The 25,202-nt window shown below is 43.9% G+C and overlaps 1 protein-coding gene across 1 annotated transcript in view; it reads left to right on the top strand.

Annotated features, from left to right (window-relative positions):
• SLC25A12 (solute carrier family 25 member 12) overlaps positions 1-25,202 on the top strand; it is an 881,399-nt gene that overhangs the window by 157,214 nt on the left and 698,983 nt on the right. The window lies entirely within an intron of this gene.

Genomic DNA, 25,202 nt, shown 5'->3' with positions numbered 1-25,202 from the left:
CGATCTGCTGGCTTGTTACTGAATGTCACATAGGGTTTCAGGGTATCCAATTTGGTTAGCATGGCGTGTTTCCTGTTTGACTCCGACAACAACCCTATCGATTCTCATCTTGCTTTGGTGAGATAGCGAAAGTTCCTTTCGTAAAACCTGCTCTCCTTCCTTGTCAGCAAGTTTGCAGGGCACAAAAGATTGTGGGCAAACACCTGGTTTGATTGTCACGAATAAACCTCAGCCACAAGATCTTGCTCCAAGAAGCATCAAGTATCAGGGCTCTAATTATTTCTTGAGCTACCAGAGCTCTGGGGCTTGACTGAATGCTAAGCCAGTGCATAAATAGGGCCTTGTGCTAGTCATCCACAATGTGCTTAGCATCAAGCTCCATGTGCACTGCATAATTCGGTGCCAAGCGTGGTAATCCCAGCACTTTCTTAAAGAATCAATTTTCACTGATTTCGATCACGGATATATTTACCAACCCCCACAGCGATTGCCCTTGATACATCTTCATAAAACGTAGTACACCCCCCAGTGCCTGACTCATTTTGGTACTCTCTCTATGTATATGTTCCAACATTTCCAATTCGCAGTTAATCGAACACCCAAGTAGTCAAATTATGTTGCTCGTGGGATTTGAGAACCATTACTAAATATGCCATACATCTTCACCCTTTTCACTTTTCCAGAGGTGCATGCCACGACTGCTGATTTGGTCGTGTTTATTTTTAAATCTAGGTTTGTCATGAAATCGGAATAAACATTAATTTGTTTCTGAAGAGCATTGGGTGTTTGAGCAATGATGACAGTATCGACAGCATATGCTAGAAGTGGGAATGGTTTATTGCCAACCCAGTGAAAATCTTCACTCGAATCAACAAGGGCCTTGTACAAAGCTTTGATGTATAAAGTAAATAAAACCGGGGCCAGAACACAGCCTTGTCGAACTCCTGATGCCACCTCAAAATATCTGGTGCATTGTCCCTGTTCACCAAAACGGACACATGCCCTTCTAGCCTCATGGATCAGTTGTAGAATCCTTAGTAGTTCCACCGGGTAGCCAATGGACCCAATCACCTGCCACAGTTCTGCTCTGTTTACCGTGTCAAATGCAGTGCTTAGGTCCATGAAGGCCAAAGAAATCGGTTCACTACTAACAAAAACATAGTTAGCCCCCACCAGATACAAATTGAGGGCTTGTCCTCTGGTCCCCAAACTTGGCCTAAAGCCATATTGCACATCTGTGAGGACTGCATCAGTTGAAATCCATTCCTCAACATGCCTCAATAAAATTCGACCAAAAGGTTTAAAGGAAGTGTTCAAAAGTGATATTGGTCTATAGGATAGGGGGCTCCTGCGTTCCTCTTTTTTAAAAATGGGGTGAATAATGGCATTTTTCCAGGATTGCGAGAATACCCGTGTTTGGACAGAAGAGTTCAAACTAGTAGTCAGCAAGGGGGGGGGCACATGTCTGCCTCTCCCTTATAGAGATAGCAGGTACTGCGCCTGTGCCCGGTGCTCAGTTTTGTACCTGTTGGTTAATCGCATCCTCTACCTCTCTTAGCGACAGCCACAACAAAAAACCCTGTTCTCCGCCCATGCATTCAATTCTAGGGTATAGAGAGGAGAAGTGATCAACCCATGCTTTAGCTTCAACATGGTTTTTCACTAGAGGAGTAATTAATAACCAGCCTCTGTGGCTATGTACTCCAGCTAACGCAATTGATTAAACAACTTAGAAAAGCCATTTTGCACAGAATTTTAAGTCAATGTTCTAACAGCATTGTACCGATGAGCGAGTAGGGGGCAGCTTGGGATCTAAAATTCTAACAAGATAATATCCTACAGCTATTTTAAAAGCCAATCATCTCGGGCGCCTGGTCCAGACGGACTAGCAATACAAACCCTTAAATATAAGCCCCACTTGTGGTCTCATAACCTATTAGCATTGTTCTCCTTTTTGTTGAAGATCTTGGATGATCTCTTTTTTAGTGCCAATTTTTAAAAAGGGGGAATAGAGAGATTCCTTCTAACTGCAGGCCGATCAACCTTTTAGACACAGCCAGTAAAATGTTCTCGACCCTCATTCTTAAAAACTTAGAGGAATGGATGAGATCGGCCAACATCAGAGATGTGAACCAATCCGGTTTCATTAAGGGTTTAGGTGGTCTCATTACTTTTATTTTGTCCATACTCCAAGAAAGAGCGAAATTGAATGGCACGCCTCTATTAACTCCCAGAACCCCCCTTGTTTTTGCATATTAAGTAGCTTTGGGTTTTCACCCTAAATTACTTGGGTAATCCAGACGTGGAACCCTTGCTCACTGTTCTTAGAGAGGCACTGCTTCACCTCACTGATGCGGCCCAACCAGGCCGAAACACATGTCTGGGGTTGCCGTTGGTACTCTTGTTCAGAAGAGAATTGTCAGGCATTTCGGTGCTGGACTGCCCTTGGGCAGGACAAAGACTGATACATAGTGGACAGTTCTCTTCTGTGGAAGGATGGTGAGCTAAAGACTCTGGTTGAGACTCTAACCCGGGATATAGGCCGGTAGTAGAGAAACTCCCAGAACCCCCCCTTGTTTTTATGCCTCTATTCACTGCCTTCATCGATTTGATCAGCGCATTCGATATGGTCAATTGAGAGAAGTTATGGGAAAATTAGACTGACCAGGCTGCCGCAAATCGCACAATATTATAATAAAATATCTACACTCTTATACAAAGGTACAAATTATCACTTAAACCCGAAGAAAGGTGAGACGTTGAGTAGTGTTCCCACCTGTAGGGGTTTGAGGCAGGGCTGTGTCCTGGTGTCAGCCCCTCTCAAACATAGGCAACAGTTTGGTCCAGAGCTCCTCATTTCCAGCTCGTTAGGGCACTGCCCATATTCAACACCTCACCTATACGGACAATATTGTACTTCTGGATGTAACACCCATAGGCCTCCATAGATCATTGGACCTGCTATCCAACTAGTTAACGGAATCAGACCTAGAAATATGTATGTGTGGACCCTAGGCAAGCAAAAATTGGAACAAGTGACTTAGCTGACATACCTGGACATAGCCATTAGACATCAGAGCCTGAAAAGATCTATTAAAGAGTATGAAGATATAATAGCTGCTTCTTCGGACCGGGCCCACAAAATGGATCACAAATATGTGACATTTTCCATGCTTTCCCTAATTAAGTATTTATTACAAGGGCCAAATTGACTACTTATGGAACTGAAACTAGCCCTGCATTTACTCCTTGGTTACAGATAGAAGGATGCATTTGGAAACGTACTCAAAATGTACCCAGGTGTGGCCCCATAGTGATAATTGGCTTTGGGCTAGACCTACTTTTGTTAAATGCTATAATTATGTGGAAAATACTATCCTTATTTGCCAGTATTCTGGCACCACCATCAGAGTCACTGTACGGCAATCTCTATGGATGTATGAGTTAGTCCTCGTGTCAGATCATGAACAAGTGGATAGCGAATTGTAGGCACACTTTGGAGGGTCTTGAATCTTCTCCACACGGAGGTGCCTCATGTCAACTGCACCCCCCGCCCCCTGCTTTTTCTAGTGCCACTTTTATTGGCAACATCAACTGCCTCACACCTGTATGGAAGTCTGAGGCTGTGCCAAGGGCTCCACAATCACAAACAGTGCCCTTTACAACTGAACTATAAAACCTCACTTTTATTTGGTAATGCTTCATTTTTCTTGCTTTTATCTTTTATTATAATGTTCTTTGACGTCCCAAGAAAGTCTTCCTTTTCTCCTACTTGCCCTTCTGGTTCCTTTCTGTAAATGCACTTTACAGAAAGGTATCTTCTTTGAGGTGCTTTAAGTTTCAAGAAAGCAGAATGTCATGGGGTAGGCTGTGAACTGTTGTAGACATGTCAGTGGTGTGTGGTGTGTGCTTCCTCTTTTGGACCATATACAGTAGTGCCTTGAAATCCATGTTTTGAAGCAATGTACATTCCTAATTATCCACATGCTGATTTAGTCTCTGCAGCTTTAAAGTGCCTCAGGGTAGGTTGCATGTGGCACACCCAAATTATGTGCACAGGATCTTAGAGCTGTAGTATTTGAAATCAATATGCTGCAAGGGTGACATTTCGCGTATCTCTGGCAAAATTGCATTTTGTTTTAGGGCCCATTTCATGGAATGTCTTGCACAGTTCAAAGTGACTTTGCACTGCTGGCACAAACCCTGGTTCATGGAACTGTGCAAAGTGTATTTTTTGCAAAGTCAGTGCAAAGTCTACACTGCAAAAATACACTTTGCACAGTTCCATGAATCAGGGTTTGTGTCGGCAGTGAATGTCACATTTCAGCAGTGCAAAGTCACTTTGAACCGTGCTAGAAAATTCCATGCATCAGGCCCTTAATTGCTTCACTGATAATGTTAAAATAATGCTGTGCATTGAGAGGGTAGGGGAAATCGGAAGCCCAGAAATGAGAAGAGTCTGGAAGCCTTGGAGCACCGTTCAGACTGACCTAAAATGCTGGATTATTGCCGCAGTGCCTCGCGCGCCCCCTGTTGCCATCGCCCTGTGGTCGAGCAGCAGGTGACGAGGCTCGGGCCTTCAGCCCGGCATCACCTGCCAGACAGAAAAGCAGAACGCCCCCTTTCCGAGTTAACTGAAGAAAGAATTTCTGTCATGAATATTCAAGAATTCTTCCCTGCGGCTGGAAGTCCTTGACAATCCGACAATGCACACACGAGGACTTTGTCGAACCCTTTAACTTCAGAGGATGTGTGCGCATTGACGAGGACGCTTGCTCTGCTTTCTCTTTCAGTCAAGTGAGAAATTGCGATTCAGAGACGTTAAGGGCCCCTTGAATAAGGCTCCTTTTCTTGTATTTCCCATTTTGGGTGCAGATGCATTTTTGTTCCCGGAAGCATACACGATTTGCTACAAAATGTTTTTTTGTGGAATGAGAGAATATTGAGCAACACATACCAAAAATGTGTTTCTCTGTGTGTTGTTTCATCATTTTCAGTCTAGCGATTCAAACGAAAGCCCACACAAAATGTCCTGCATTTGCAGGACTTTGCTTTCAGATAAAACAGGTCTAAAATCATGTGGGTGTGCTCCAGTGCATACTGATAGACTTTAACAAAAAGTGGCCGAAACGTGTTAGGGAAACAAGGCACAGTTCTCAAACATCCCAAAGGAAAGTAACTTTAGTGCGTTTCTGTTGTAGGTTCTCTTTTATAACGTATTGACGTATTTAGGTGTGCTCGTCTTTAGGTGCTTAACTGAATCCGTTGTTTCGTCTTACTTTACATTAGTCAAATGAATTTCTCTCTTGCTGTCCTGAAATAGTATGCTTGATTCTGTGGCGACTAGTACAAGAAACAAATGCCACCAGCAATATGTGTGAGAGCTTTAATGAACACAGCCAGGAAAACAAAATAGCGCAGGCCTGGCACAAAGTGGCAATATATTGGCAACACATCTACATTGATTGAGGGAGCAGGCTTCTGATAGCTCACTTACTTCTACTATTGTTTATTTTTTTATTTTATCACTGTTGTTTACTGGTTTGTCAGCTCAGCATTTCTTTTTATTTTTCTCTAGGAAAATTCATGGTTTTTTTCTTTAGGCGTCTGCAGGGTGCTCTATAAAGCCCTTTCACCCACAACCTCTGAGCAGAGGTGGGTACCGGGGGCCTAGCAATCGTCTTTCTGGAAGAGGCTAAGCCAAAAGAGACCTATCTTGCAGTGTCCTTCAGCTTAAAATGACTGTCCCAACCTATTCAACTGAGGACCTAACAAAAACCTTAACATATGCTAACCCATGATTATTTAGCACCATTGATTGCATTGCTCTCATTTAATCAGATTGAATGGATTCAGAATGCTCATATTGCTATGTATCAAGTTTAATTCCGTCTTTTTAAAGACCACAATTAGCACATAAATTACCCGCGCGAGCAACATTTTGATCGTATCAGTGCACTGTAGACACATGTTCATATTCCATTCCCAGCAACTTTTGCATTAACTGGAATAGGCTGCTTTACTTTCCTAATGCACTGTTAAACCAACATGTAATCCTGGACTCCCTGTACTGCTTTAACTACCTCTCCAGTCACGTTGGCAATGCATTATTCAAAAATACAATGACTCGTTGAGTTGGGGGTGAATGACTGGGAAGCTGAGAAAGATGGCTGCTTCTCGGCATTCTCTCTGTCCATACCACTTTATATTGTAAATGTTATCAGTTTCAGACGAAACTCAAACAAGCTATCAGGCTCCAACTGAGGAGGGCATCTCCTGACTTTTGATATTGGGGTTGCACGTCTTGCAATGTAAGGGTGTGGGTGGATGCTCAGAATTTTCAGAATGCTCAGAAAGTTGACACCCACCCAGGCGAAAGAAGGAGTACCAGGCTGTGGATGTGAAAGCGGCACTAAGGGGTATATCTCATGCTACCTCAGAAAGGAACTGTGGTCTCTCAGCCAAGTCTCACATCTGTGCACCAGAGGTAGAAGTGTACTGAGTGAAGAAGTGGAACTGTGGTCCCTCGGCCAAGTCTCACATCTGTGCACCAGAGGTAGAAGTGTACTGAGTGAAGAAGTGGAACTGTGGACCCTCGGCCAAGTCTCACATCTGTGCACCAGAGGTAGAAGTGTACTGAGTGAAGAAGTGGAACTGTGGTCCCTCGGCCAAGTCTCACATCTGTGCACCAGAGGTAGAAGTGTACTGAATGAAGAAGTGGAACTCTGGTCTCTCGGCCAAGTCTCACATCTGTGCACCAGAGGTAGAAGTGTACTGAGTGAAGAAGTGGAACACTGGTCCCTCGGCCAAGTCTCACATCTGTGCACCAGAGGTAGAAGTGTACTGAGTGAAGAAGTGGAACTGTGGTCCCTCGGCCAAGTCTCACATCTGTGCACCAGAGGTAGAAGTGTACTGAGTGAAGAAGTGGAACTGTGGTCCCTCGGCCAAGTCTCACATCTGTGCACCAGAGGTAGAAGTGTACTGAGTGAAGAAGTGGAACTCTGGTCTCTCGGCCAAGTCTCACATCTGTGCACCAGAGGTAGAAGTGTACTGAGTGAAGAAGTGGAACACTGGTCCCTCGGCCAAGTCTCACATCTGTGCACCAGAGGTAGAAGTGTACTGAGTGAAGAAGTGGAACTGTGGTCCCTCAGCCAAGTCTCACATCTGTGCACCAGAGGTAGAAGTGTACTGAGTGAAGAAGTGGAACTGTGGTCCCTCAGCCAAGTCTCACATCTGTGCACCAGAGGTAGAAGTGTACTGAGTGAAGAAGTGGAACTGTGGTCTCTCAGCCAAGTCTCACATCTGTGCACCAGAGGTAGAAGTGTACTGAGTGAAGAAGTGGAACTGTGGTCCCTCAGCCAAGTCTCACATCTGTGCACCAGAGGTAGAAGTGTACTGAGTGAAGAAGTGGAACTGTGGTCCCTCAGCCAAGTCTCACATCTGTGCACCAGAGGTAGAAGTGTACTGAATGAAGAAGTGGAACTGTGGTCCCTCAGCCAAGTCTCACATCTGTGCACCAGAGGTAGAAGTGTACTGAGTGAAGAAGTGGAACTGTGGTCTCTCAGCCAAGTCTCACATCTGTGCACCAGAGGTAGAAGTGTACTGAGTGAAGAAGTGGAACTGTGGTCCTTCAGCCAAGTCTCACATCTGTGCACCAGAGGTAGAAGTGTACTGAGTGAAGAAGTGGAACTGTGGTCCCTCAGCCAAGTCTCACATCTGTGCACCAGAGTTAGAAGCGTACTAATGAAGTAGTGGAACTGTGGTCCCTCAGCCAAGTCTCACATCTGTGCACCAGAGGTAGAAGTGTACTGAATGAAGAAGTGGAACTGTGGTCTCGGCAAGGGGGAGGGAGGGTAGGAGGAAGCATACTGCAACATGTAACAAGGTGTGGCGGCCGGGGCATTGGAACAGTCTAAGTGACTGGTGACTAAGGATTCTATTACAATGTTACGCTTGCACAGGGACATGAAAGGAGAGATCCTCTATATAGACTAGTAAACATAGTAGTAAAAAGTAGAGGAATGGTAAAAAGAAAAGTAGTGCAACACCGCTCCTGACCGTTCCCGCTCACTTCGTGCACTGATGAGCATAAGTGAACGTCGGGACCAGAGATACCATTAAAGCACACCATGGGTAGTGCATTGAAGGGAGTGCTGCTCTCAATAAGTGTGCTCATTAAAGTTGGCCGAGCTCTCCCCTCTCCCCCCTACGTTTTAATGTTCATTTGGCCCCTCTAGCTAATATCATCCATAGGTTTGCACTTTAATTCTTGAATGATGCCAATGATACCCATATACCCATATAGCTGGAGCATCCAGCTACCTGTAGACAGAGGCACCTGAGCTGACAATGTTACCAACTGCCTGTGGGGCATAACACACTGAGTGGGCACCAAGTACCCAAAATCAATCCCACTGAGGCAGAGTTTCTGACTGTTAATGACAGCGCTTCACTGGGACAATATGTTCTTGCCGTAATCATTTGGGAACTGTCCAGTGTCATCCCCATAAATGGTACATCTTTACTTGATATTTTCCTCAACCCTATTCCTGTCACAGCAGGTACCTGTAGTATCAAAATCATGCTTCATCTCCCTTAGAAAACTGCAGAGATTCTTATCTTATATTACGTTCAATCATCAATCTACAATCTTTAATACATTTATTGTTTTTTGACTAGACTTTCGAAATATTGCTTATCATGGGCTTCGTGCAGAAATATTTCCAGATTGCAGCACATACAAAATGCAGCGGCCAGGCTTCTGCTTCGTCTGAGAAAGTGTGACCACATCTCCACTGGACTTTGTTCCCTCCACTGGCTGCCTGGAAAACAAAGGATCCTATTTATAAGTATGTGGTTGGTTCATGCAATTGTAAATGGCCACCACACTAATCCTTTAGCAGATAGACTACAGCTATATCGATCATCAAGACTTCTATGATCCCAGTGATCCCAGGGTGCCTATCTTCTGAACATTCTCAAGCATCACAAACCCAAAATGGGAGAACGCGTTCTGACAAAAGGCTTCTAAACTCTGGACCAACTTGTCCCCAGTGGTTGGACTAACTGGCATCCTGATGGGTTTTCAGGATATCCCTCAATATTCATGAGAAAGAGTTTGCATACATTTATCTTATGAATATTAATAAGGCGTATCATGAAAATCGGACATGTTTCCAGCCCTCAAGGTCTGGAGTTGGACAGCTCTGGACTAACCAATACAATTTTACTATTTAGAAAATCTCTGAAAACCTTCCTGTTTCATACATTGAAAGGTCCTTCTTCTTTCATTTTACACAGCAACTTGCTTTCTACTGACCTTGGATGTTTATTCTGCTTTCCATTGCGCCAAGAAACCCTTTTGGTGAAAGATTATTGTGCTTTATAAAACTACCCAACATACATAAATACAACGGGAGTCTGGATAAATGCTTTCACTTTTTGGAGACTGATGGCAACGGGGGAACCTGTATTGGAGCACAGAATGAGCACAGGCAGGGCAAGATGAGGTACCCATGATGTGCACAAAGAAAAGATGGAAGTGAAGCGTAAAATGAGCCCAGAACTGTGTGAAAACCTAGCGGTCCAGCACTTTAATAGTGTGCCAAGTCTCTGCCAATATAAAATTCTGTACTCACTTCATAAGTTTAAATGAACATATTTCTATTGACTACAGAGTGGAGCAGATGGGTTGGAATTGTTTGGGATGTAAGTGGTTACTCTCACCTCTGCCAGTCTCCAGTTGTCTTCGATGCAGAGTTGCTTGACATTTCCCGCAACACCTGTGCTTTCTCTCTGTTAGTCCTACATGATGTGGACCTGAACTAGGGTAGTTGACTTCTCCTCTCCCGTATTTGACAACTGGTTCACATGCTCTCTCACAACAAGATCATCCTCAAGCCTAGATCTCACACTTCAGTTGGATAACACAATATTGCCTTACAGTTTTAATCATCCTTCTGGGCCCCTGCAATACCTGATTCACTGTCTTCTCCTTTCAGGGATTTGTAGCAATTGTTTATGTGTGCCTTTTGTAGATTGTGGAAAAATGTTGGTTACCCTTTCAGTCTTGGCAGAGACTTGTAACGAATGGTTCTGTTTCCCCTTCACTTTGTGTATGACCTGGAACAATGTATCACTAACCATCATTTGCACGTGTGTAACCAGTGATTCCATTCCTCTTTCAGTCTTCCCATAGACCTGGAGAAAATCCTTATGATTGTCTTGCAGATTTTCAAGGTTTTGGAACGCCTGCTTCTTAAGCCCCCGGATTTGAAAGCAAAGATTTTCCCAATCATCACAAGAATTGGGCTGGGCTATTGGACTTCATTTCCCAGCATTCCTCAAAACTTGCATTTGTATTTTAGACTTGGACTAAAATATTTGACTTTATTTCCCAGCAAACGTCCAGCTTGTCTCTCTCAATAGTTGTTAGAATTGGGATGGGATATTGGACATCATTCCCATTATGCAAAAAAGGATTGCCTTCTCTTTCAATGGGCCCATTTATGCAGGGCATTGGACTCTGTGTCTCAGCATGCCATCAGTGTTCAAGTCCCCTGTTACAATATTTGGTACAGTTACACTGGGAACTGGACGTTGTGTCCCTGCATGCACTAAACCTCACTGCCACAAGTTTTATTTATTTATTTATTGATTACATTTATATATAGCGCGCAGGCAGCCCAGGGGCATTGTGGCGCTGTTACTTGTAGGGGAACTTAGTTACAGGTACAGGTACAGGTTGTGCCATGGGTTACAGTAAGGCAAGATCCTGTGTTAAGCGATAAGGAGTATCATACACCATAATACATCAACACCATAGTACATCATACATGTTAGTCATGAAGGTTTAAACATGTGGGGTTGGTTAGGTGAACAAGGTAGTTTTCATGGCTTTGCGGAAGGCAATTAATGAGGGTTCAGCTCGCAGAGAGGTGGGCAGGGTGTTCCAATGTAAAGCAGCAAGGTAGGGGAAGCTGGCGCCACCTGCTCTAGCTCTTTTTACCCTGGGTACGGAGAGCATATTGGCATAGGGTGTCCTGGTAGGTCTAGTGGAGGCGGCCGGGTGGATCCTCTGGGATAGGTATGCTGGGGCTGAGAGGTGGATGCATTTGTGGGTGATGCTTAACGCTTTGAATAAAATCCTTTCCTTTATGGGGAGCCAGTGGGATGCTTTTCTGGCAGCAGTGATGTGTTCTCTCTTGGCAATGCCTTGTGCAGCACGCAGGGCGCTGTTCTGGATTACTTGCAGCTTCTCGAGGTTTTTGTTAGAGGTCCCTAGAAAGAGAACATTACAGTAGTCTAGCCGGGAACCAGTTATGGCTCTGGCTATGTTGGTGCAAGTGTCTTTGGACAGAAACAGCCTGATTGCGTTGAGGAGTTTTGCATGGTAAGCCGCAGAGGAGGCGATTGCATTTACTTGTCTTGTCATGGACAAGTTGGAGTCAAGATAGAGTCAAGTCAGACTCTGGCTGGGATGCTGGGCCTCATTTCCTAGGCTGCAATATTTGTTTAAGTGTCTCTTTGCAATTCTTTTTGTAATTCTTGTTATGTGTGTACAGCATATCTTGTTAGGTATCTACTGTATATCTCAGTAACTTTTATCCCACAATGATGGGTCGACTTGGGCTGGACTATTGAACCTCATTTTCCAGCATGCAGTAAAGGTTCAACTCTTCTGTTGCAATCTTTGCTAGGTTTGTGTGGAGCAGCAGACTACATTTACCAGCATACATCAACTTCAATGTTTATTACAATCTTTTACCTGTGCTTCATCCTGGAACTAGTCTAGACCTTTCACCTGTTCCCTCCCTTCTCTTCATGTCCTCCCTCCTGGCTTGCCTTCCTGAGCTCATACTCCATTGTTCTCTACCTCTTCCGCAGTTGTTTGCTTGTTTCTCTCCTTTGTCAGACAGACTGCCAAGGTGGAGTTCCTTCGAGTACAGCTGTCCTCATCTGGTTCCTCCCCCACTGTATAATTGGCTCTCTGAGGTGTCTGTGGTCTTCACCTCCACTCTTCCGGTCAGCCCCATCTTCAGTTTTTTGTTCCTCCCCTCAGCAGTCTCTCCTGCTCAGACCCCTGCTCAGCCATGGAAGTTGGCAATCTGGGTCTCGCACTCTTTATGCTGACTGATCTCGATTTGGTGAACTGCAGCTTCTTCTTGGCCCTTGTGCCTCTGCCTTTATCTCCAGAATCGTTCCCTCACATCTCTTGCACCTTAGATTTTGAAGAACCTGCAGTAACCAGAATAGACAACCAACTCACGTTTTCTTCTGCACGGCTCCTCCAGGATAGGCGAATGATCACATAGCTATTGTGACCATTCACTCTTTTATGATACAACCATGGGTGACTGAAAGGAGATCCCAGTGTTCCTTGAGGATTATAGGTAGGTCATTTTATGAAACAGTCGTAATGCAGCAGTTCTCTGATAAAACCCTAACCGTGGGACAAAAATACATGTCTGAGAACTTGAGAAAAGATCCAGACAGCCTTACGGATAAGTGGAGCAGCATCCAGTTTTACTCCCAAAGAATAGTCAAATTTTTCCAACAAAGAAATAAATGTAGGGGGTAAAAATACTCACTAATAGAATAGGGCACAACAAAGGCATAAGTGCCTGCACCCCGACCCACAAAGCTTCTCGGTTATGTCCAGATCACTGGTACCAGCAGAGCAATGCCATAGGAAGGAGTTGTAATATTGTTACTGCCTGATCGGAAGAGAATTTTTTAGTTAAAAAAGGAATCTTTTAATTTTCACAAATCTCTAGGTGCCAGGAAATATGGATTGCAAAAACATATCTGTCTTAGAGTTAAAATAAATGATTGTCTCCTAAACAAAATACATCCATTGAGAATTATAATTGCTTTTTTTCTCCATACAAATAGTTTTGCTCCCAATTAAAAAAAATAGTCCGTAAAATATTCCCACTTCAAAATCGTATCTGCAGCCGTGTACAAGACACTTGAAGAGCCCTTAAATCCTAATTCCTGACACCATCACAGAAATCACTAACACAGGAGATCTGAAGATAGAGAAAATATCCATAAGGCAGACACGTCAACGCCTCAGATACATTGATTGAATAGTTCCCATATTGAATTCACAAGGAGGTAGAGCAGTGAATACAATTCCCATGTTGTAGATCAACAATGTTTGTGTATCAAAGTAGCAACGCACGAGTACAATACATTTTGAAAATCATCTCAATGGTATCACCCATGGTAAAATATATAAGTGTTGTTAAAATTCCAGGATTTATGTTTTTATTTTATTTATTGGGTATTTATAATGCACCTATACACAATGTGTTTCGAGGCGCAAAGATTGAAGATGCTGACACTAACACAGGTTGACAGGACTGGCTCACAGAATGCATGAAGTTAAGTTAAATGGTCCGCCCATAAAGGTCCTATGAAGAGCATGACAGAGATCAATGGCCCAGATAGAATATTTTTGAATGTAATAGATGTTGGCAAAAGAAACAAACAGGGACTGAAAACGTAAACCTTAGAAAACTGAACTAGTCTTTTCAGGTCCACAGTTCCCTTTGGGACAACCCACAGTGTGGCACAAGTGTGGGTTTAAGGTGGATCCCGCATGCTTTTCCTACTTTAATCACAGAGTCTCCCTCTGCAATCAGAATCTCATTCTTAAAGGGTTTCCTGCAACTTTCTTCTCTGTTCCACCCAGCGTCTCTCTCCCTTGTTTTCAGTCGTCTTGGGTTTAAGAGGTTTCTGCACCCTTCTCTGCTCTTCTTGGTCTGTCGCCCCCTGATTCTCAGACTCAGTTTGAAGGGATTTCATAGCCATTCTTCCCTGGTTCCACCAGATTCTCTCTGTTTGGCTCTTTAACTTCGCTTCTGAGGCAACAGGGTTTGCCTCCTTAATTTTCCCAGTGGCGGGATTTAAGATGGTTTTTGTCACCTCCTTCCCTTAGGGTCCTGATTCCTTCCCTCTTCCTCTTTAGTACCTCCTGCTCTGGTTCTGCTCCTCCACATCTATAGGCCAAATGCTCAATCCTCCTCCTACCATGGGTGTGACCTCTTCAAGTCAAGGCCTGATCCCTAGCCCCTTCCTTGGGCCATGTCCTCACTTACATTCCTGATCTTGCTACTATGAATTTGCTAACCTTCTGTACTTTCTCCTGACTCTCTTCTCGAATCGTCTTCCTGTGTTCAACTCCCACCTCCTTCTTATGTCTCAGACATCTCCGGTTGTAGGCAACAAACCTCCTCTTGATGTTTCCATTTAACCTCCTCCTGGTATGTCCACCCAACCTCTTACAGGTGTCTCCAACCCACATCCTCCTAGAGTCTCCAACCAACCTTCTACTGTTGCCTTCAGCCAATCTCCTCCTGTGGACCCCTTCTCATCTCCTCTCTCACCTTCCTCTGTCCCTCCATACACCATTCTGGCTCTCAACCTCTTGCCACCAGGTCCTGCTCCGAACACCCACCCTGCCTTACTGGTACAGAAAGTCTATATAGCTCTGTGACACGTCTGCTGGGGTTGGGCTCACTGTGAGGGTCTGCATCTGTGGGTGTTAATGAGTGAGCAGCTGTGATTCTGATTGGCTGTTCCTTATTGATTCACCTGTGGTTGCATTGGGGCTGTAGCAAGAGTATAAAAGGCTGATCTGCCAACTTGGATTTTACTTTCAACAATTGTGGGGATGTTGCAAGCAGCGTGGAGTGTGTGCTTTTGCTCTGTGGGAGAGACAACTAATATTAAGCAAAGCAAAGGCAAATTATATGTGGCACCATTTCACTGCCAGAACCTTCTGGGTTTGTGCTGCAGAGAAACAAATGCATAATCTGTTTTGGAAAAGCTATGCTATGTGATTGATAAGTATGTGGTGCACCTCTGATGTTTGAGTCCACTTGCTGCATGTGATGTGCCTCTGGTGTGTGAGCAAGTGTTAACTCAGCCCTGCAAAATCTTCCACAAAATAAAAATGTACCTGACATATTTCCCACTTAGATACAAATTAACGGCGTCACTAATCAAGTGAGCATACCCATTCGAAGACAGTTTAAGCAGGTTCTCTAAGATTAATTTCTTTTAGGACGTGGACTCTGCATTTAAACCATGTTTTTATCCATTGCAATGGGCAATACCCAAATCACTTCCCTTCATAGAGAGAAAATTATATCTGTCAGGATTGGTAGCAGTGTCCATCAAGATTAGGAATACAGGCCAGGAAGCAGAAGTCTAGCCTTGATGAGCCGTTAGCGGATTTGCTATGATCAACTAACATGATTAGCAATATTGATCTCATGCAGTACTATCAATAGTAAATCATCGTACTGTAATAAGTACAATGTTGTCATGCTGTAAAAGTAATAATTACAAGTCAGGCAGCTCTGTATCCAACCCATCCCCAACTCCTTCTCCTCCACTGATATATCCAAATTCTTCCTCACAGGCATGGTCCCACCCTCGTTATCAGCTTCTAAAATCACATATTTACGCTCTATACACCTAGCATCTTCCACAGACTCATTCTCACATTCCAACCACACCACCACAAACATAGCTTCACCCTCCATAATGCTTGTCTCCTCCAAGGAAAGGTCACACCCTCTATCAATAGCCCTACATGAATATCTCCACATGCTATCCACCCAACCACCCCAATAGCCAACAAATAAATGTCCACATTATACGGGCTCTTCCATAGGCAGATTCACACTCTCAATCCACCTCAAATGTCCTCACAGGCATATCACAACTCTCTACCCCCACCTCCACAGGTGAACACTCATGCTTCCATACACATGCTTTCCCGTCAACCCCTTACAGGCACATCCTAACAATCCACTCGCTCACCAAGCCATGCAGCCAGCTTAACCTTCGATTCATACTCCATCAGACACATGCCCACCCGTCTTCCACACTGCTGAAACAACCTCAGTATAAGTGAGGATAGAAAATGCAAGTCAAAGGAGGGTGAGTAGATAAGCTATGACCGGAAGGAGAGGAAAACATCTGTCTCACGGATAAATAGCTTTTGGAACTAGAAGATCCTAGGCATAATCCTGTATTCCACACATGACCAAATTATGTGATTGTGAGCAAGCCACATCATGAGGATGTCCTAAATGCGGGAGTACTTGAATGAATTGAACACAGCTGTAACTCCCTTTTGCAAACTTAAGACTGGCCAAGAGAGGAGAAGCATGGTTTATAGTTTAGTTATTAATGAACAGAATTTTACACCAGAAGATATTCAATTCAATCATGAGTTCCCTGCTGGATTTAAATTGCTAATTTATGATGTGATATTATCCTTTTTATGTCATTTATTATTATTATTGTATGTATTTGAACTTTGATGGATTATTTATCTGAATAAAGTTTAATGACTGACTAAATGGTGTAAACTTGGGTACAACACTTCAGTGCCTTCCACTTCAGTTTCCTTATCCAACAAACATGACAGTTCTCAGAAATTAATTGAATATCAATATGATCAGCTACATCAACACTGAAGGATTGGCAAGGAGAGGCAAGGGGGCACATGCAGCCGGGCAGCGATGTTAGCAAATGAATGACCTGAAGAGCTAGGTTTTTGTCCATTTGCAGGTTTTGGAATACTAGAATAAAGAGCAGCAGAAAAACAAAAAGATTGGTGAGGAGAAGTATGGTCAATGGCTAGATCACACACTGGAACCTTCAACTAGAAGGACTGGATTATAATCATGGTCAACACTGGATTGTGTGGTATCGCTTCCATGACATCTATCATTTTGGTTAAATAAAGCCACTGATCACAACTTTAACTTGCCTATTTCTCAAAAATGGTGGTATACCACCTCTACTCGTCTGCTTCATATTCCTTAATGCAGTAATGCCTAAAAATAAACTGAACTCCAGTATGATGTTTTCTGTCAAATAAAGAAAGGCAAGGACAGGAAATGGAGGGTGTGTAATAAAATGGCAAGTTGCTGATTCAAGAACTTAAAAATCTGAATGCTAATCGCATATTCCTTTCTAGACCAGCGTATGGTGATCTTGAGGAAATCAATTTCTCCCTATGCTTCATTTTCTGCACATGCCAAGTGTTTTTGTTTTTTCGCACATACAATTGAATGTCCTGAGTGCAGATTAACAGGCAACTCCCTATGTTCTAAATTTGTTAGGTGCAGGTAGCCTACCTTTCTTATTACTGTTTTGAGACAGGGAGGGCACACCCAGAGTGAGTCCAGTCGTTAAGACTGATGCTCGATAAACCCCTTCCATTTGTTTATTCCTTAAGGAACACAATTTGCTCTTTGAAACCCTTTAATTCAATGGTTGGCACATATTATTTTAGCTCTCCAACTGTCTTCCTCAAAGGGACAATGTTGGACCTCATTACGACCTTGCTGTTTTCCTGGCGGTAAATCCACCCGGATACCGGCAAATGCTATTAGCATCCAGCAGCATTACTTGTGGATTACAAGTGCCGGAGTGACAGTGTGAATCCCCATTCATGGAGTCCTGTAGGACTCCATGGGGGGATTTGCCGTCATTGCGGTCACCTGCAATACCAGTGCCGGTAATCACAGCATTTTTTGTCTGTAAGGTGCCTGCCTCACCTCCAGCTTTTCGCTGGAGGTAACTCGGTGCCCTACCGGCAAACCTGTAGTCGGCCGGTATGGTAAAGTGCTGGTAAATGTTAATACCAGCACTTTAATACCGGACCAGACGACTTATAATGAGTGCCATTGTTCTTAAGTGGCCTTTTGCAGCAGTTCCCCTCCTGTGACTAAGTGTGGGTGTCTAAGTAATCATCCCCATACAACCCTGGACCCATCATCCACCATCTTGGCAATCTCCCGGCCCCTTGGACACTCCATCAAGTACCCCAAGAATTAGGCAGGGTACTTCATCAAAGTCCCCAAATATTTAAGACTACGAGCTAGAAAAGACTTCCACCTGGTGAAAGAGCATGGAGGTCAATACTGAGAGGGATGTAGAAGGGAGAGGCAGTGAAGAAAATACAGGACGTTATTTTTGTTGGCAGTTGAAAAGAAACTTTTGCTTTTCTATCCTCCTCCTATTGTTGCATTTACATCGAAGTTCTCCCTTTTTGTGTTAGGAGACAATACATTCCCCAGATGATTTTAAGATAACCAAAGATGTTCTATTCTTGGGATGGTATATTTACTAATATTTCTAATTCACTTCAAAGGGAGCTCCATGGCAATCCTTCTACATTGATAGTAGGCCCAACAAAGATCAAAAATAACATGGTTCCTCTGTGCTATCTAATATGATGTTTACAACATGGCTGATGAATGGCAAGAATTGGCAGAGAAAACTATTGCCACACTATGGAGAAAGGCTTACTATAATCCAGGAAATGTTCCGATGGGAAGGTCACTTGGCTAATAAGAATGAATTGGTTAATGGACGTGCCACTGTTAGGGCACAAAAGACCAAGGTATTAGCTAAACATAACATTTATTGGCCAGATCACGACTTTAAGACTGCTTTCACTTTCCTTTGAACTTTTCTTCTATGGTGATTTTGAGGATAAAGGTGACAGATGAAATTTGTACCTAGGGTTCTCTTTTTAACCCCTGATACACTGATGTTTTTTAAGCTTGTTTGTATGAGGTGCGTTCATGAATGCATAGTCACCGTTATCAACATATGAAAGCTTTAATACAAGGTCAATAAAAAGTAAAACAATATGTTTGGAGAGTATGGAATTACACTTCATAATGTAGTGTGTTGATATACATAATTTTATGTGTAATTTTTTAAGAAATGTTCTCTATAGATATTTCTTAGGAAACAAAAAAAGTGCAAGGTACACTTTAGAACCTAAGAGCTTCCGCTTACAGAAATAGGCTACCAAACTGAGCAAAGAAAGCATTCCCTCAAGCAGAGCATAAATTAATTCTGCACCATTTTTTGAAGTCCAAAGACATGGTTGTATCTAATGTTACCTACTATGTTTAGAATTGGGCATAATAGCAACAGTTGCATATTTTGGGAACTTGAAGTCCTAAGTAAGTTTCTAAATATTGGTCAAAAGAAGATGCAATGGCTGGTTACAAGGAACTGAAGGGTAAGGAACACAGTGTAAGTACTGCCACGGAGGGTTAGTGGGATGAGAAAATGACTAGACTTGGAAAGTAGGGCTTTACAGTCTTTTTAGGGTACACAGTTTCACACAAAGTACAAAAAAGCAAACCGAAAGGTCTTCACAGTCATGAAGCAAAGTCTCTCACCTAGAGGTGTCCCTTCCAGTCATCCAGGGGTGGTGGCCAATCCTTCTAGCATAATCCGATGCAGGCTTCCCTAGGTCCTGTACCCACTGCTATCTGACACCAGTTCTCTTCCAGTGGTCCAAAACCATGTGAACTGTTAGTAATTCCTGGATTTTCCTCTGTGTTGCCTGAGCAGTGTTAGGTATGTCTTGATTTGGAGTTGAACCCAGGAGTTCTTCCTACCCGTCTCTTGTTCCCAGGCCCTTTTTGCACATTTAGGAAGGTACCCTTGAATGTCTGTTTATTTCACCTCTCTTAACTGACAGCAATATTTCTCTCCCTATCTTGTTCATCCTCCCACCATCTGGTCCTACCTTGGGCCGACCTGGTCTTCCAGAACCTTCCTTCTTTTGCTGCCTGTGTCTCCACCTCCTGCTGTTGTTGCAACCTCCTCCTTTTGTTCGGTGCCCCCTCCTGATGTGATGAGTTCAAGACACTTCCACCTCCTACCAGCACTCCCACTTCCTTCAGATCTTCACCAACACCTCCTGATGTTACCACCTCCTTCCGACTTACCACAACCTCCTCTCTTCCACAGTCCTTGAAACAAACTTCATACTCCTGCAACCGTCACCCACAACATACTCCAACAACCCATCCCGAGCCACTGAGCCTGGCTGCATTTAGACCATGGGTTATCCTCCCCCTGGGTGGATTTTAATTCGAGGTTTGAACCTCTGAGTGTTGATTGACTAAAGGCTGGTATTAACTAGCTTCACTAAGGGCACCTGAGGCCGATCTGTGCTGACGGTGGGACCAAACATATATCTGGCACATCGGCCATCTGGGATTGCAGATTTGTCTTGCTGACCCTCCATGAGGTTGCCTACACTGAGATGAGGGCTATGGTGCCCTCAGTATGTGAAGCATGGACTGGGTGCATGCTGAGTAGGTTTTCTAAACTTTCAGCTGTAGTGTTAACATTATCCAAGCTTAAACCTAATTTTGTGTTTCACTAGCATAAGGTTCCATTGCCTCGGGAATTCTGGATTTTAAACTGTTTTCTGTGTTCCCACGTTTCGGGAGCTGCAGGGCTGAAATCCTGTGTCCTTAGAACTTCAGTTTTCAGCCCATATTCCATGGACACTCAACCAAAATTTCTTTGTACGTGCTTATTTTGCTGGTCACAAAAAATGCCTTTGCCTTAAAGGGGAAGTCTTCCTTTTCAGTATTGGAGATTTGGTTCTGAATAGGGTGAGGTTTAAACTATATCTCTTGGGAAGGAGGACCTTTTCCACTAGCCTGCAGATTATTATTAGAGTCGTCTTTCAGAGCTTAGGTCCCAGGGGCTGGTCTGCTCTGATGGTCCAGTTCAGTGGGGAGAGACTGAACCCCTGGTACGGGCCTAGATGCAGCAATGTGAATGACCCCTGCCAGGGGTAGGGTCCAAGGGAAGGTGGTCAGAGGATGCTCCCCATACCACCCAAATTGCATTATACCCTGGCAAGGGCTACCACCTAGCCCTCTGAGTTACCTTCCCGTTGGTCCCCGGAGTCAGAAAGGGGATCTCATCACAGCACTTTGGGTCATAGCCTCAACATTGAGTGGCAGCAATACTTGAGGAACTTGGAATAATGGTAGTGGTTTTAAAAGGGAGGAGGGTGAAATGTTTGCCCATCTAAACCAGCTAAGTGTGTGGCATCACCCAGTGGAAGGTTGCAAAATTGATTCTCTTTTTCAGTGACTGAAACAAGCATTTTATCCTTAAGATGTTAATACACAAGTATTGGAAACAAGTGCTGGATGAGTAGGCCTCATTACAAGTGTGCCGGTCTGGAAATAACGGTGCCGGTTATCTTACTGGCACTGTTGTTTCCGGACCAGCAAACTACGGTTTGCCTGCCGGAGCCTCTTTGCCCAACAGGACTGACCCTGCCGGCTGTGCCACGGTAGGCAAGCTGTCACGGAAGCACCGGCACCATTAACAATGGTGCCGGTGCTGCTGTGGTCCCCATTCCATGGGAGTCCTGTAGGACTCTATGGGAATGGGGACTTGCAAATTGCTGGCGGTCGACTTCCCGGACCGCCGGTTTTGTAACCCCCAGTGTTACCGAGAAGTCAGGCGCCAGTAATTCATTCTGAGTCCGGCTGGCAACTCGCTGGTAGCACCGGCAGGTTTACCGACGGACTCGTAATGAGGCCAAATGTCTGCTTTATGTCATTTTGGCATGGCGCCAAGGAACGTACAATGAGGAATTTGGTTATTGGCAGGGATTGGTGGTGGCAGTCATTCTGATTGTTGGGAAGGGATGATACCTAGTAAGCTCCGACCTGCCTTCAGTGTCTGGAATAAGTTCAGGGTGCAGGGTGGGGATTAGCCTGGCCACTCTACTTTGCCTGGCGGATCCACCAGATAATGCAGATTCTGTGCCCCTATACTCTCTCTCTTATTTTGCAGGTGTCAAAGAGGTGTTTCTTAGAGGCAGCTCGGGTTAATGCATAGGCTCTTTCAATTAGTATCTCTTTTCGCTTGAGTATTTGAGAAAATAAGATTGTTTTTTCCTGGAAATATCCATATCATAGGGATAATCCTGAGTTGAGTTCACATTTAACAAATATTGGAACAAACGGGTATGTTAAAAAACATTAAATAACTGTATTCATATTGTAACAATAATATACAACACATTAATAAAAAACATTCAAAAGTGCAGCTAAAACCACGTGTGTGACTAGTAACCTAATAAAGTGCAATGTGCATTGATGATTCAAGTCAAATTACAAAAGGCGGGAAAGAAAAACAATCAATAACATCCCTTGCTATGAATGCGAAGCCCAGCACACCTTGCTGTGTCTTAAGGGCGAAATTACAATGCATTTACCAACCACTATGCATCACATTTAGACTCGTGGCTTTAAGTCTATTCCCTGATAATGTTATAATCACCGACGGTATCACACAGAGGGAATTAAGCACTCATCGCTATACACAAGAGTATGTCGACACAAGTGTTTCGGCCTACAGGTGCCCGGGGTCCACCCATCGAAAGTACCCCCAATGCATATTCCACTGCTTTCATCAGGACAGAAGAGAACATTAGATGCACACGTTTCTTGACACAATCCTTTGCTTGATTGCAATCTCCAGTGACTAACAAGATTTCAGAGTTAATGCTGCTAAAGGTGCTTGCCGGACTAGGGTAACTTGAGTTTACCCAAAACACTGCATGCTGATACTTCATAGTTATGCTGTTATCACAACACAGAGCCTGACAAAATGTGCACTATGTGGCAGAAAAAATGGCTCAAAAGTTGTCAGCACTGCGCAACAAAGCAACCAATTCACGGCTCGTCAGATCCGGCCTGTGGGAGCTGCGAGGTTACACCAAAGACACCAAACACATTACAAGCTCGAACGCCGAATGTTTTATGGTGGCAGGTTCCCTAATTTGGGCTAAAATTCTTCAAAGACCATTTCTTCAATTTACCAAGTAATAGACGGACTGTAACAACTTCACAAAAACGATGTTCTTTTTAAAGACACCCTGTATCTAGAATAGCCTGAATGTTCCTGCAGTCTGAAACTCCACCCACCTCTAATGTATGGCAGCAGATGCTCACTTTAGAAATATGACCGGATTGTCCTTTTAAATAGAACCATGCTTTTGATACAGGACTTTCTGGTGGGAAATGCAGGTTCACTGTTGCAGAGATCAGCCCACTCCTGAAATGATTTCTCTAGGGCCACTGGGGCAGACTGATACTCTCCTTCAGTTGCAGGCACTGGACCAAATGGAGATTGGGTGATTTCTTCAAATTAAGCCATCACACTGTGTAGGTCATGGGGACAGGGGGAACTGGACAGGACTCTGCGTCAGAGTTATGTGGTTTTCAGATGCCTAAGCATATTTATACTTGGGGCCTCATTACACGGATGGCGGTAAGGATTCACTGGTACCGGTAAAATACTACGAGGTCCCTTTGTGGGTTGGGGGATTTAACGCCTGCTTTTTGCAGGCGTTAAAAACCAACCCGCAAAGGGACCCAGGGAGCTAATTACGGTACCGCAATTTGCGGTACCGTAATTAGCGCCTTCCCCATTCCCATTATGCCCTGTGGGGCAAAAATGGGAATGGGGAAGGGCAATGGTGGAAGGGGGAATTACCGCCCCGCCAACCTTGGAATGGGGCGGTAATTCCCCTTTCCACCAAGGCGGTGCCGGTATTTTACCGGCATGAACCATGGCGCTAGTAGCGCCATGGTTCTCCGCCATCCGTGTAATGAGGCCCTTAGTCACTGCTCATAACTAAATATAAAAACATAATTTTCAAATGTCGGCCAAGCTTTTAGCAGTGCCATCATGAAGGTGCACAAATCTGTCTGTATTTTAATTATCTGGGTTTCAGTTTTGTTTTAGGGTTTGGAGTTTGTTTTGCATAGGGACAAGGTATGATTCCTTTTATAGTATTAGTGCAGACAACATATTTCTACAAGTATGTTGGTGGTGCTCAACACATGGATTTTGTGAGTAGCTCCAGTTGAACAGGAGGTGAGAATCATCCTGCCAGAGTTCAAAGCTTCCAGATCACTTATGTATGTATGTATGTATGTATGTATGTATGTATGTATGTATGTATGTATGTATGGTTACTTATTGGACAGGACAGAAGAGAAAATTAGATGCACACGTTTCTTGACACAATCTTGACATTAGATCTGTGACCTCCCTCCCTCTAAATTCCTGTGAACACTTATCCATTAAAATTCAAACCACTCCTAAGAATACTATCACCCTGGAACTTATATACAGACCCCCTGGTCCCATAGGCTCCTTCGAGGAAGCTATAACCTCCCTCATAGCTGAAAAATCTAAACCTTTATCACAGAACATTATTCTAGGTGACTTTAACCTGGGAAACAATGATCTTCACGACACTCCAGCATCCTCCCTTGCTACTGCACTTTGCAAACACAACTACACTCAACTTAACACCTTACCTACACATCAGAAAGGCAGAACCTTAGACTGGCTCGCTGCCCACAACTGTAACATCACCTGCAAAGACCCCCAACCATTTATATGGACCGACCACCTCCTACTTTCATTTGACATTAGCACTAACAACCCACACCACATACAGTGCCCACCCGCACCAGCATGTCTGACGAGAAATAAGCGGAACATCACCGCTGAAGCCATCATCCCATTGGTTCTACCCACCCTAAACATGATCCCTAACACATCGGACCTTAACTCACTAGTAGAGACCTACAATAACGCCATGACCAAAGCTATCGACCTTGTTGCCCCTCTAAAACTACGTAAAGGTAAACCTAAAACACACCTTAACTCATGGTACATGCCAGAATTTAAAATACTAAGTCCAAAATGGAAACCCTTTGGAAAATGAACCCATCAGAGGTACACAAAATCAATCTCACAATTGCATCCTCCCTTTATAAAAAAGAAATAATTTGCACTAAAAAGGAAGCCTACAATACAAGAATAAGTAATGCAAGTTCCAATACCAAAGAATTATTCACCATCCCGAAGGAGCTAGAAAATCCCAATCCACCTACGGACATGTACGTGAAGGACCAACCCTGGTGCACTAGCATCCAAGATGCCCTTGCAAACAAAATCACTGGCCTACAAACTAAAATTGGAAATAAAAGACTACAACTCTCTAATAATAGCCCCACCCCTCGCCCCCTTATCCCTAGCCCACCTACCACCCCTAACACTAACGATGGCTTCACCTTCAAAAAAGTAACCGTACTAGAAGTGCAAAAAATCATAACCTCCCTCAAACTGTCAAATTGCAAAGGGGACAGCTGTCCCGCACAGATTATAAAAGATGCAGCAAGAGACATTGCCCCTTTCATTTCCAAGTTCATAAACGTGTCATTCTCCACCAATTCGGTACCCAACCATTTGAAACAGTCTTGGGTCCTCCCGCTACTAAAAAAACAGACCTTGGACCCAGCCAT

Source organism: Ambystoma mexicanum, chromosome 9 (assembly GCF_040938575.1).
Source record: "Ambystoma mexicanum isolate Mex_15411 chromosome 9, UKY_AmexF1_1, whole genome shotgun sequence".
Taxonomy (NCBI): Eukaryota; Metazoa; Chordata; class Amphibia; order Caudata; family Ambystomatidae; genus Ambystoma; species Ambystoma mexicanum.
The sequence above is the reverse complement of the archived record's forward strand: the minus strand, read 5'-3'. Positions and strand labels throughout refer to the sequence as shown.